We start from the raw sequence: 12,748 nt of genomic DNA on the forward strand, positions 1-12,748 counted from the left end.
TCATATAACAGTTACAGGGGCCAGACCAGCAAATTGTACTTGTGACACCAAAGTACGGTGCTGGGTTACTTCCGAGAAAGGGAGAGAGCATCGCAGAGTCAAATTTTCTAAATATGGCCTACTGTAGCTGGCTTCCCATGGACCAATCGTCTTTGAGGCTGCTTAGCCCCACTCACACATCTTTGCATTATATTGCATGGCTGTGTGTGTTATCTCTTACATAGGTTTTGTACCGGAAGCATACCCTTCCCTCATAAAATACTATGCTTAGACTTTTTTTTCACACTTTACACACTGAATGTGAATATTTAGAGAAATTAAAAATGTCTCCTTTTTAGCTCATTTCAAGGAAGCAATATAGATGTTAGCGTTGGAACACGGTAGTAAAACCCATTGAAAACCCCTTGATACTTAATAGCGCAAAGGGGCACACATTTATATTTGTCTTACCTAAAGGACAACTTGGTGATGGAAAGTCATCCTTAAAGTAAATAAAAAGCAAAATTAACTACATACTTTATCAAGAGTTTGCGCCACTTTCTGCAGTTTTTTGTGACATAACAGCGATGTAAAGTGTTGATAAATCTCTCCAACTTCTACTTAACCTGATGCTACAGCATTGGAAATGTTGGACCTCCATTAGAGTCAATGGTATGGAGGAGCATACATAATAAAAGATATAACCTTTGGAAGGGGGCTAAAGTATTTCTTTGACGGACGATTTGGAAATATTTCACACAAAACCCATCATGGGGCCATATCATGAAGTCCTGCGCTGGCTCAGAACAGAGTTGCATGCATATTTTATTGCATTTAAGGTGTCTGAAGTTCATACATATAATTTGGATCTTTAGACAGCCCAAGTCGGTGACAGAGACAGGCAAACTCTGATCACTACTTTTGATTTGTGCAGTCTGTAATATTTGGAAAAAACACAGTTGATGGACAGAATGCAGAACAATGTCTTACATTCACCCCAGTACAAAGATCTGGGCCTAAATCCATTTTTTGCACTCCACACCACCCTAGGTCAGACACTGGCTATATGCAAATCAGCCTTGACCCTGTGCCTTATGGGAACAGTCCAGCCCGAACTACCAAGCCATGTCTTTCCTAGACCAGAACCCAGCATCCAAGGACCGGTTTCTGGCTATCAGCCTTCTTCAGCCTGGATAGCTTGACTCCAGTGATGTGGAGAGCCTGGGACTCACGTCTGAGCAAACCCAGCCCACTCGGGGTGAAAATTGCAAAAAACATAGTTGATGGACAGAATGCAGAACAATGTCTTACATTCACCCCAGTACAAAGATCTGGGCCTAAATCCAACGTTTTTTTGCACTCCACACAGTATAAAATGTTTTTGAAGTGTCACATTTCGCTGTGGAATGTCTTTCATAAGTCACTGCATCAATGGAAATGTCACATTAGCAATGCGAATACTTGGCAGCTATGATATTAACCACCTGCGCTACCTCACACAAATGAAACCTGCCACTAGATGAAACTCCCATCTCTCTCCAGCAGTTAAACTAATCACCAGAGTTTACTTGACACTGTGTGTTGCCCGAAAACTGCTCAATATACAAGGAACATAGTAGTACTTTTAACACCTCTGTACTGCTACAAAACTGCGAAACAAAAGTTCCATTACTGAGGAGAAGAGTATTTTGAAGTGCAGGCCCATTTAAAACATTGCTCCTATTACTGTGCCAGTTTGTCCCTGTGTCCAAGGCCAAGGTCAGAGCCTGCAACCCACTCCCTCTACACATAACAGAGAGAGCACCATAGCTGCCAAGGTTTCAGACTGCTATGAGTGACGTTTCATAATTTCAGTGAAATTATGTTTTATGTTTCAATGACAATGAATGACACCTTCACAAAACTAACATTAAGCAATGAAAACAAGGGAAACACGCTGGGGTTGAATAAAAAAATGCAACATAAATGAGTAGAAATGTTTTTTCCAAAAGCTAACTTGACTCCAACTGTAATAAAAATCATTAACCCTGAGAGGTCTGCGTTCACCCCTCCCTTGGTTGGGGAACCTCTATATGCCCAAGGCACCAATCACACCATGACCCCCACATGCTGGTAGAGCTACACTAGGCTCTATTGACTTAAGTGACACGGTGTGGCTCAGAAACCCCGAGCGGCCTAACACGATTTTAGTGCGGCTGTATGTGGAGAAGCACGTCTCGTGAAAACGAGTGATTGAACAGACACAGGCTGTGAGTGACTGCAAAACTACATCTTGTAACAGAGCAGGCAGCTGAAGATAATCATGACTGCGCACTAGGCTCTGCTAGTTTAAAAGGCAAGCACATCTTTAATGTTATGAGAAACTAGCAGAGTGTATTACTTCACTCTATGCACTGACTTGAGATGTGCGGCAAGTTGAAGGGCTTTCAAGTGACCCGGCTTGAAAAGGTGCTGACACGGTTCACAGTACTTCATGTAGAAGTAAAACCTGGCTGTAATAACTCAGACACTGAATGAAGTTAAACAATATGTCCCACAACCCTCTGGATGCGATGTTCACTCCCGACATACCCTAGACAATCTGCTAAATTAAACAGCTATTTCCTTGGACACATACCTCACAAGACTACAAGCCCATGTAAAATAGATTGGAATATAATGCATTGCATTTAACATGGAGTAGACAGGACTTCATATCCCAGAATGCTCCTTGCATCCCTCATAGAGCGTAAATATATTCAGAAGCCTGGGTTAGTATCATACACAAGACGGGAAATGACAAGTCACAACCTGACACCAAATACTACATGACGTGTGAACTCTGCTTTTCTTCAAGCCACATTATTACACCTATTCTGGCTGTTAGGGACCACCCTGCTTTGGTCAACTAAGCTTTTTCTGAAGTTGTGTATTTTTGTTTTGTCTTCCTGTCCACACCAACAGCAAAGGTGTGGTTCATATTGGAATCCAATGTTCACTTAAAGGTAATATCTGATACTTTTTGCAAGTGTAAAAGAGGACCTAGTATGTAGTTTCAAATATCCCCTTTAAAGCGCAAGTATGGAAACAGACAAAAACGATGTTTGGGTAGGCCATGATCTACTAAAAGCATCTCATTGCCATCAAAGCTCCTAAGTTCTCCAGGACCTGCCAGGCGTGAGTTTTTCATCTAATCCTTTGCAGTCACATTTTTTTCCTAATGAATTATAAACAGAACTACAAAGCTTAAATGCTAAGAAAAAACGGTTGGAATTTGGAAATTTTAGAGTGAGTGCCGACATCCGCAGCTAGTTATTATCTAAACATTAAATGCAAAGGTGGCATGAGTCATGACACACAGCCCCGGCATCTGTTCACCATTTAACATACCTTTTAAAATCTTCGCTTTGATTACAGCAGACTCCCTTTTCCTGCCACACTGCCTTGAATGTGACTGGCTGGCCCGTGATCTCCTGAATTCCGGGCTGCACATGTGGGCTGGGTGCTGCGCACTAAAACGTGCCACTTAGGCAGGCAGCGACTGTATTGGCAAGGAAAATCAAAGCTGCCTGCTAGTTTTCCGTCTGTCTGCATCTGGCCAATAAGGGCACCACACGCGTGGTCACAGTGGTGCAGAGGCCTTTCCGAAAAAATTACAGGTAGGGCACCAGATCCACGAAGGGGCATGCACTGTCCGCTGGATCGAAATTAATTTGTTTGAACACAACAGAAGAACACTGTGACACATGTCACGTGGAAGGCTCCTTATCTTTGGGGAGATCTAATCTGAATATACCAATCGGGCAGGGAGTTAATTTAGTCTGGCTGCAGCAGGCAGACTCAGGCCGTGAACCGCCGCGAAAATTAACTGCTTTGCCGCCCAGCCCGCCTCTGATGAGGCAGGGGCTGTCTTGACTCCTGTGAGTCCCAGGGAAGGGGGTGGGCTCCGGTGACAGACAATTATCATCGGCACACCACCTCGATGACGTTGGCTGACAGAGCCGTGCCCCGGGGAATCGGAAAAAAATGTATTGTGCTACATTGTAACAGTTGGGGTGAGTAGGCGCCAGCCAGCAGCCTGCCTTAACTCTGCCGGGAGCGCCATACTGGCTGCCAGAATTAAATAGCGAGTATGCCAGGGACGTCGCACTGCCACACTTTTACAGTTTTGTAGTTGTAGCACTAGCAGAAGCCCTAAATGGGAGCAGCGCTTGCAAAACGGCGGCCGCGGAGCCCTGGCCCATTGCGGCGGCCTTTACAACTTATTTGAGGACACTGACTGTGAGAAGTCAATGTCCCTAAATAAATTATGAAGGCCGCTGCAATGGGCCAGTGCTGCGCGGCCGCCGCCCTCATAATAGTGCCGCCTGGGGCGGACCGCCCCTCCCGCCCCCCCTAGCTACGCGGGTGGGTTTCTGGCTATCAGCCTTCTTCAGCCTGGATAGCTTGACTCCAGTGATGTAGAGAGCCTGGGACTCACGTCTGAGCATACCCAGCCCATTTGGAGTGAAAATTGCAAAAAACGCTACAGTCGAGCGGGCAGTCAACGCGGTTCTCCCCCACGTAGTTAAGTTACGTGATTGCTCTATTTCTTGGCAGCGTCTTGAAATCGATACGCAAGACGATATAGGTGAAGATTATTGGACCTCACCTACATAAGACTATTGCAGTGCATAGCCTTAGGACTTCCGGCTGGAGGTCATTGATTGATATGTGCAACGTATGGTCCTGAAGATGGTCCTATGGAATGTTTTAACCTACTAAGGACCGAAACGTCGACCCTTGACAACGTTTTGCTTATGAATGTATCATCTTCTGATTTCTATATGATTGTATTATGCCAAGTACTTTTCTGAACATGGCATTTATTTTTTCATGTGTCTAGCAAAAGTTGCCATATACTACTGAGAATCATATCTGTCAATGTAGTAGTATTTCTGTTTCCATATTCTACATTGTTGCGTAAAAAAGAATAATTTGGAGAATAACAATAAACAGTTTAATTCTGTTTCTTCCTTGCTTCTGTCTAAAAATTGATCACTTTGGTGGCAAACTATTAATTTAACGAATATTGATTAAATAATTCCTACAGGGACATTTGTTTTTGTTAAGTAATATTTGGAGAGCAGCTCTCCATGAAATGGCCACTCATTTTTATTCCCTTTAATGCTGGCAAGAAACGACAGCAAAAATGTATCAGTATGTGAACATGGGTTTACATTTCAAAGTTGGTAAAAGCATCTTACCTGAAGAGAATATACTGTGCACCTTTATTAACAGCTTTTTTAAACAGTCGTCTTTCAAAGGTGCCTTAGGATCTAAAGGATAGTAGGCTTTCAAATAGTCTTCTGGGTCAAACTCATCGTGAAGGTTTTTCATGCTTCTGTCCGTAAACTCCATTCTACTACTTTTCGTTGTGCGCTGAGCTCTGAGACCTGTGCCTCACTACATTTATAATATACACGCCTCATGTAGCAGACTGTTTGTGCAGGCTGGCAAGCAAGGCAAGCAACAGCTAATTAACATTCCAATCCCAACACAACAGTCTCAAAACAACTAACAAATATATGAGAAACATGGTAAACAATGCAGCCTGGAACTTAGGAGTATGCAAGAGTATAATTAGGGGTGTTTGAAGTTATTGCCACACCAATGTAACTGATGAAGTTTTGTATTTAAAAGAAATAAACAAAACACATCAAATCTGCAAGACCCTGGCACTGGCTTCCAATCTCAAACCCGCTGTGTCACAAAGAACCCAGGGCAGAGTCCCACAGGCCGGGTGAAAAGACCTGATTGGGCCCCGGGTCAGTGTTTTGAAGGGTAACATGAAAGGGCCCAAGGATCTGAAGTGCAGGCACCAGAATATAATGTGTCAGAGAGACCAGGATAGGATTTTACACACCTTGGGGGTCTCCCCTGTTTCACTGCGGTGAAAAACTCTGAGTGGGGTACATATGGGGACACTGTGGGAGGCGATTGCCACTCCGATTGCTGTACAGAAGGCATGGTCAGACCAGATCTCCATCTACTGGGCCCAGTATTCTGGTGCTGCACTGAATAGGAGTGAATGATGTGACCAGATAGCAGAGCTGCCCTAATGTCCACAAGGGGCTCATTAGCAGCTTGAAGCCCAGTCTGGACTTCAGGAGATTGATTGTCACCCACTGTCATGCTAAATGCATGCATAACAGCCCAAGCCCAGTGTGCCACACGTTTGCCCTTTCTCATTCAATGTATTTCTGTAGCAGCTCGAAATGATTGTTTCGTGTGGTGTCCCCATCTCAGCCAGGCTGCTCCTTGATTTGGACTTGCTGCTCCATTCCATCATCACAGAGCAGACAGAGCCACCTTTGCGCGCAGGATCACTCTGTCCTCACAGCTCTAGCAGGTAACATTGCCTCCACATTCATACAGGCTGCCAAAGGATGTGACGCTTAGTCTGGTACAGGCACACATCTCCTCCTACAGCAGGGACCGCTACCTGGTTGATTCTGCCAGTAGCATTTACTTGTTTCAAAGATTAAACAATGCTGGACTAAGAACAGTGAAAATGAGAACGACTTATTAAATCAGTTATGGTTCATTTGATTGCTCCATCTGTTACGATGATAACTATGACAACTCCAGAGCTAATACATGCCTCCAAATGCTAACCACCAGGAGTGTGTGCATTTATCAGAACAAACCAGTCATGGCTAGTCCTACCACTATGGTGAATCTAGATAACCTCGGCCGGTTGCTTATTCCTTTAGATTTGGATGTTTACCCTATCAACTTTCGATGGTAGTTTCTGTGTCTACCATGGTGACCACAGATAATGGGAAATCATGGTTTGAGTCCAGAAAGCACTCAATGATATGAATGACACATCCAAGGAAGACAACAGGTCCAAAAAGTATCCACTCTTGACTCAGGGAGGTAATGATAAAAAATAACAATACAAGACTATTTTGAGGCCCTGTAATTAGAGTGAGTACACTTTAAATCCTTTAACTAGGATCTGTTGGAAGGTAAGTCTGTTGCCAGTAGCCAGTGTAAATCTAGCTAAATAGCATATATGTAAGTTGCTGTCGCTTAAAAGCTCGTTGTTGGTTCTTGGGAGCAAGTTGTTTCACTCTGAGATGAGGTACCACCTGTCCATGTCTATAGAGCTTCAGAGCCGTACGGCCACCTGAATACTTCAGATAGGAAAAATGGAACAAGGCTTTGGTTCTATTTTGTTGCTTTTTGGAACCTGGGCCACGATTAAGAGAGATGGCCAGGGGCATTCTTATTGTGCCAAAAGGGATAACATTCTTGGACCAAAACAAGACTAACCAAAGTGAAAGCATTTGCCAAGAAAGTTTTCCTTATCAAGAATGAAAATCAGAGGTTCGGATAATATCAGGTATCATCTGAGTTCAGACCCTGAATACACTGACTAGTGATCCAGCAGTATTATTCCCATTACCTGCCAAGCAGCTTCCAGGAAACCAAAGACTTTGGGTTTGGGAGAGTGTGGTTGCATAGCTGAAATTTGAAGAAATTGATGGAAAGCACTACCACTCGTGAAGCTTTCAGTTTAATTTGGCTCAGCACAGGAAATCTCACCAGACCCGGAAAAGGAAAGGACTGACAGAGTGATAGCTCTTTCTTAAATCTGTTGGCAGTGGTTGTCAGAGGCTGGTCTGGTATATGATGTACACTTATGTAAGTTGACAGAATGCAATTTTATAGGTATAGACTAAGTGAAAAAGAACCACACAGTGTATTTATAAAAAAATTATTTATTATATAACACTAACTAAAATAAACACATATCTCCTACCCAGATATATGCACAATGCACACAATACTTTGGATAGAAATCACGTAAATAGCTCAAAGTACAAGGTGGACCCCAGGGGGGGACCGAGCCACATACTAAGAAAGTGGTATAAAAACCTTGACTCATGTTAAAGACAATGTCCAGAGGGCCTAGAAGTGCCGTGGACCCAAGGAACCACTCAAGGTGAGTGACTAGCAACCCCACAGAGATCTTGTGCAGTGTGGGAACACAATTATGTCTCCATACAAATCAACGTGTAAGTCGCGGTTGCAATTTTAAAGGACCATTTCCAGTGGACCCTGAAGAAATCCTGTGGAAAACAGAATGTTGGAGAGCCACCCCACCCTTGGATGCTCTAGTACCCACGTTACCTACACCAGGGAAGCCAGGTGCATAGGTGTGAAGTGGTGTCTGAAACCGCTGTCGAACCCAATGGAGGAATTCAGGAAAATGCTGCTGCTGGAGAAGGAGAAAGTATCCAGTGGAACCGGAAGGTGGATCGAAGTTGAGGTGTACCTGTAAGCAGAGGGGACAGAGTCCTTGTCACTTAGGAATGACCCGGAGACCTGGATGACAATTGCCCACCAATGTCGGGATTTGCAGGAGAGTTGACGTGACCTTGACTCTGCAGCTGTGAGGACCAGGCAATGCTGAGAAAGACCAGGACCCGTGCACGAGCTGTCCCACGTCGGATGTCGAGCGTTGATGGCCAGTGTTTGTCAGGCGCACCAACAAGCCTTGACAACTACAAACAATGTGGAAGTCGAAGAAGGTGCAGTGTCAGGACCAGAAAGATCCAGGGGTCTTACCACAAGCATGGGAGTCAGGGCAGGCCCCCAGCAATCAAAAGGGCCCAAAAGAAACAAAGATGACCCTCAACAGGACACACAAGCCGGAGGCACTAGAGTCACAAGAGAACCTCAAGCAGCTCACCAAATGATGCAGGACATGGTGCAAATGATGTGATGTGGACAAAGATTTAGGTCACTGAAAATGCTTTAGGTTGGGGCTACTTGGAGCCTGAAGATCTTGATGGAAGGAAGCCAACAAGCCTTTGCAACAGCAAGTCGATGCGGTGCACAGGGGTTGGGTTCCTGCGGCTTCTAAGAGGGATACTGGCCTTAAACTTGGTGAGAGGGCAGGGTATGCCTCAAGAGCTGAGAAGAACCATCACCTGTGTTGTTGAGCATTTTCGTAGTCCGTGGGAGCTCAGGATCGACAGACCAGTCAGCTTGGTTGTGGTGCCTGCAGATGCAGGAAAGTAACTCCTTCACTCCAAGGTAGATTCCTTTAGGTGTTTTGAATGCCAACAGGCCTTGGAAGGTTCCTGTATGGTACTAAGGGTGGGCGCCAAATCCGTTCTGCTCCCGGATTTTGCAGATTTTCGTCAATTTTGCGATCCGCAAATAGCGTAAATTTGCAGAAAAATCCACAAATCCGCTCACAGGCGGATTTGTAAAAAATGTTTGCAGCATCTTCGTGGATAATGCAGGCAGGATTCATTCTGGCACAATGCTCCTGTCACAAAAATTAAACCTCAACCGGAAGCACTTACAGAATGATATACATAAAGCAGGTGCCCGAGTTGAAGCTCAAATTCATTCACACATTATAATCAGCCCAAACAACTAGTGAGCACGGTCGAGACTAGGCAGGTGTGCTTCCTCCCCATTTCTCTACCGCCTACAATTAAATGTAATCCTTGATGGAGGTCTTTGCATCCACAAGTTTCTCTAGCGCAATCCCCGTGTACTTCCTGTGACCAGGAGGCTGCTTCCTTCTCATCTCTGCTCTGATCGGCCTCTGACCCTTTATGAGCAAGAGGCATGTGAACTTGCATGGAAGCCCGGCCTTTTTGGCCCCACCACACACACACTAGGGTATGCAACGTCTTCACACCCTTTCCTCACAATGATGGACAGCTCACTCGAAGGACCTCGGCGCCCAAACAACTAGTGAGCACGGTCGAGGCTGGGCAGGTTTGCTTCCTCCCCATATCTAATGCCTACAATTAGATGTAATCCTTGATGGAGGTCTTTGCATCCACGAGTTTCTCTAGCACAATCCCCGTGTACTTCCTGTGACCAGGAGGCTGCTTCCTTCTCATCTCTGCTCTGATCGGTCTCTGACCCTTAAAGAGGCATGTGAACTCGCATGGAAGCCCTGCCCGTTTGGCCCCGCTAAACACACACTAGGGTATGCAACGTCTTCGCGCCCTTTCCTCACAATGATGAACAGCTCACTCGAGGGACCTAGGTGCCCAAACAACTAGTGAGCATGGTCGAGGCTAGGCAGATGTGCTTCCTCCCCATATCTACTGACTACAATTAAATGTAATCCTTGATGGAGGTCTTTGCATCCACGAGTTTCTCTAGCGCAATCCCCGTGTACTTCCTGTGACCAGGAGGCTGCTTCCTTCTTATCTCTGCTCTGATCGGGCTCTGACCCTTAAAGAGGCATGTGAACTCGCATGGAAGCCCCGCCTGTTTGGCCCCGCCACACACACACTAGGGTATGCAATGTCTTTGCGCCCTTTCCTCACAATGATCGACAGCTCACTCGAGGGACCTCGGAACCTTTCAGCGCAGTGGCAAAGTTACAGACACACGTGTGACAAATGGCAAAAAAATCCGCAAGTTCGCGGGAAAATCCGCGAACTCTCAGATTTTTTTTGCCATTTCGCGTGAATTCGCGGACCACAAATCCACAAAATTCGCCCATACTTATATGGTACACAGGCACAGACAATGCAACAGACTGGAAGAGAGATGAAGTTAAGCCCAAATGAAGTCCAGCGACGTCCAGAGTGTCCAGATAGTAGAAGTTGGAATGGTGTCTGAATGTAATCTTGCCCCACAACGAATCTAAGGACCTACACCCAGGTAAGCCCTTAAGTACCCTAAGGAAAGGGTTGGGACAATTCAGAGGACCCTCACAGGGAAGGGTTTGGACAGGGGTGAGGATACTCCCATGACCTTTGTCCAGTTTCACACCAGAGCGTGAGCCAACAGCTTCCAGAGCTGGTCTGAACCAGACGTTGCAAGGAGGGCACCAAATGGACCCCTCATGCAGACTGACTGGTGCTGGCAAGTGCACCCTCCCGGCCCCATTACACTAAATACTGTCTGGGAGGTGGTCACACCTCCCATTGACAGGATACCTATTGTTCTGCCTTCCCCTGCTCAAGCTTGGCTCAGCAGCAGGAGGGCAGAATCGTGTCTCTAGTTGGCAGCAGCAATGTTGTGCAGCAAGAGCACTGAGAGCCTTACAGAGGCCCGTTCCAGTGCTTGGAATCATACCTCTCACACTGTTGTCAAACATGATAGGATTCGTTTGAGCCAGTTTTGAGATGGTCATCACATAATTACAGGGTGCCCCTCCATATGGTACATGGCTGTCTTACCTACAATCCGGAACGAAGGACTCCATAGGCTGTAGGTGTGTCCTGCTCAAGTAGGGGCACCCTCACACTTAGAACCAAGCACCCTGCCTTCAGGATTGCAAAAGCCTGCTAGAGGGGTGACTTGTAGGTTTTAAGTTCAGTGCCCCTAGATATAGGAAACCTATATTTTTCGTAAGTGGTGCTAGCACCAGCTCACACAGGCTGCAATGGCAGGCCTGTAGTTGCATTTTGATTGGCCTCCCATGGGTGGCATAATGCATGCTTCAGCCCAAGGAGGACCTCTGGGGTACCTATGCCCTGGGTACCTTATTACCAAATACTAGGGTCTGATAAGTGTACCTCAATATCCAATCTGGGATGTACCTAAGTACTGACCAAAACAATTTAAGGGAGAAAGCAGAGAGACTGAGGTCCTGATTAGCAGGATCCCCGTCAGACTAGTCATAAAAAGAATAACACCGGGCAAAAAGTGGGGGTAGCCATAAAAGCAAATCCTACTTTCTTACAGTGGTGCATAACTCTTCTTAGTTGGTGGAGTGTTTTGTCTAGTCAATTCCAATAATGAGTAAGACTTCTCTATGCGAACTGTTTACATGACTGCTAGTGGTTGCCGCTCAACTTAGAGTGACAAACCATGTTCATCCACACAAGACTGAGCAAAATCAGGTCTTTGAGGCCCATAAATGTCCGGGATTGATTGTGCAAAACACTGAATGGATCAGCGTGTGTCTACCCTTCACCAACAGATGCTGGTATCCCTCTGAATCCCATTGGTGATAGTAATAGGGGATTGTAATTTTTCCCTTGAATGAGGAATTGACAGCTAGTGTTGTACATAGGTTGGCTTTAATGAAACCGCTCACCTTTGTACACACCACCCATCACTACTTCTGATGGAATTGTTTAATGAGATCCTCAAATTGGCCTCATCAGGATCAAGCACAGCCCTGTTGGAGTACAGAGAAGATGATCAAATTTCATTACCAATGGAAGTAAAAGCTGTGTTAAAGTTCTCGTAGGCAAACCTGGGAAAGCATCAGTAATGCAAAGCAGCCTAAGTGTCAGGGGTGCTAGCTAGAATCTCTGCTGCCTCGCAGATGGAATCCCAGGCTTGGGGCCTGGTACCTCCTCTAATGTGCAGGCCACTTGAGGTGAGGGCAGGTTATGGGTGGGTTTTTCTGCCAACCAATGATGACACAACTGATAAATGTGAGGGCTGGTGGCATGGGGTCTCTGGCCAGTGGGTCTAGGTGGGGCCTGATGTGGCAGAAAGTCCTCTGATATGGAAACTAAGATAACTCAGCATTATCCTGGTGATCAAATTGCAGTGCCTCTCTGGGCTGGGCCTGAGAGAGAACCCTGATGCCATGCATGATTCTGGCCCTTTCAGGCTCTTAGGTTCAGAGGAGTGGCCCACCCTGGATGGAGATCAACCTGGAATGGGAAGGAGCTGGGTCTATGAGTGAAACTCTGGCTCCTCTCAGTGGAGGGGAGCTAGCCCTATCTATTTACGATTCCATGCACCCACCTCAGTGGTTTTTGTGTAAGTTGTTCCAATGGAGGGGCATAACCTTTTT

The 12,748-nt window shown here is 45.8% G+C and overlaps 1 pseudogene across 1 annotated transcript in view; it reads right to left on the reverse strand.

Annotated features, from left to right (window-relative positions):
• Positions 1-5,371, reverse strand: part of LOC147727667 (nicotinamide N-methyltransferase-like) — a 57,068-nt pseudogene extending 51,697 nt beyond the window's left edge. The window contains exon 1 of the transcript XR_015309505.1: positions 5,205-5,371. The product of XR_015309505.1 is annotated as a nicotinamide N-methyltransferase-like (transcript). The remainder of the gene's footprint in view (positions 1-5,204) is intronic.
• Positions 5,372-12,748: the final 7,377 nt, after the last annotated feature.

Source organism: Lissotriton vulgaris, chromosome 3_1, assembly GCF_964263255.1.
Source record: "Lissotriton vulgaris chromosome 3_1, aLisVul1.2, whole genome shotgun sequence".
Classification (NCBI taxonomy): Eukaryota; Metazoa; Chordata; class Amphibia; order Caudata; family Salamandridae; genus Lissotriton; species Lissotriton vulgaris.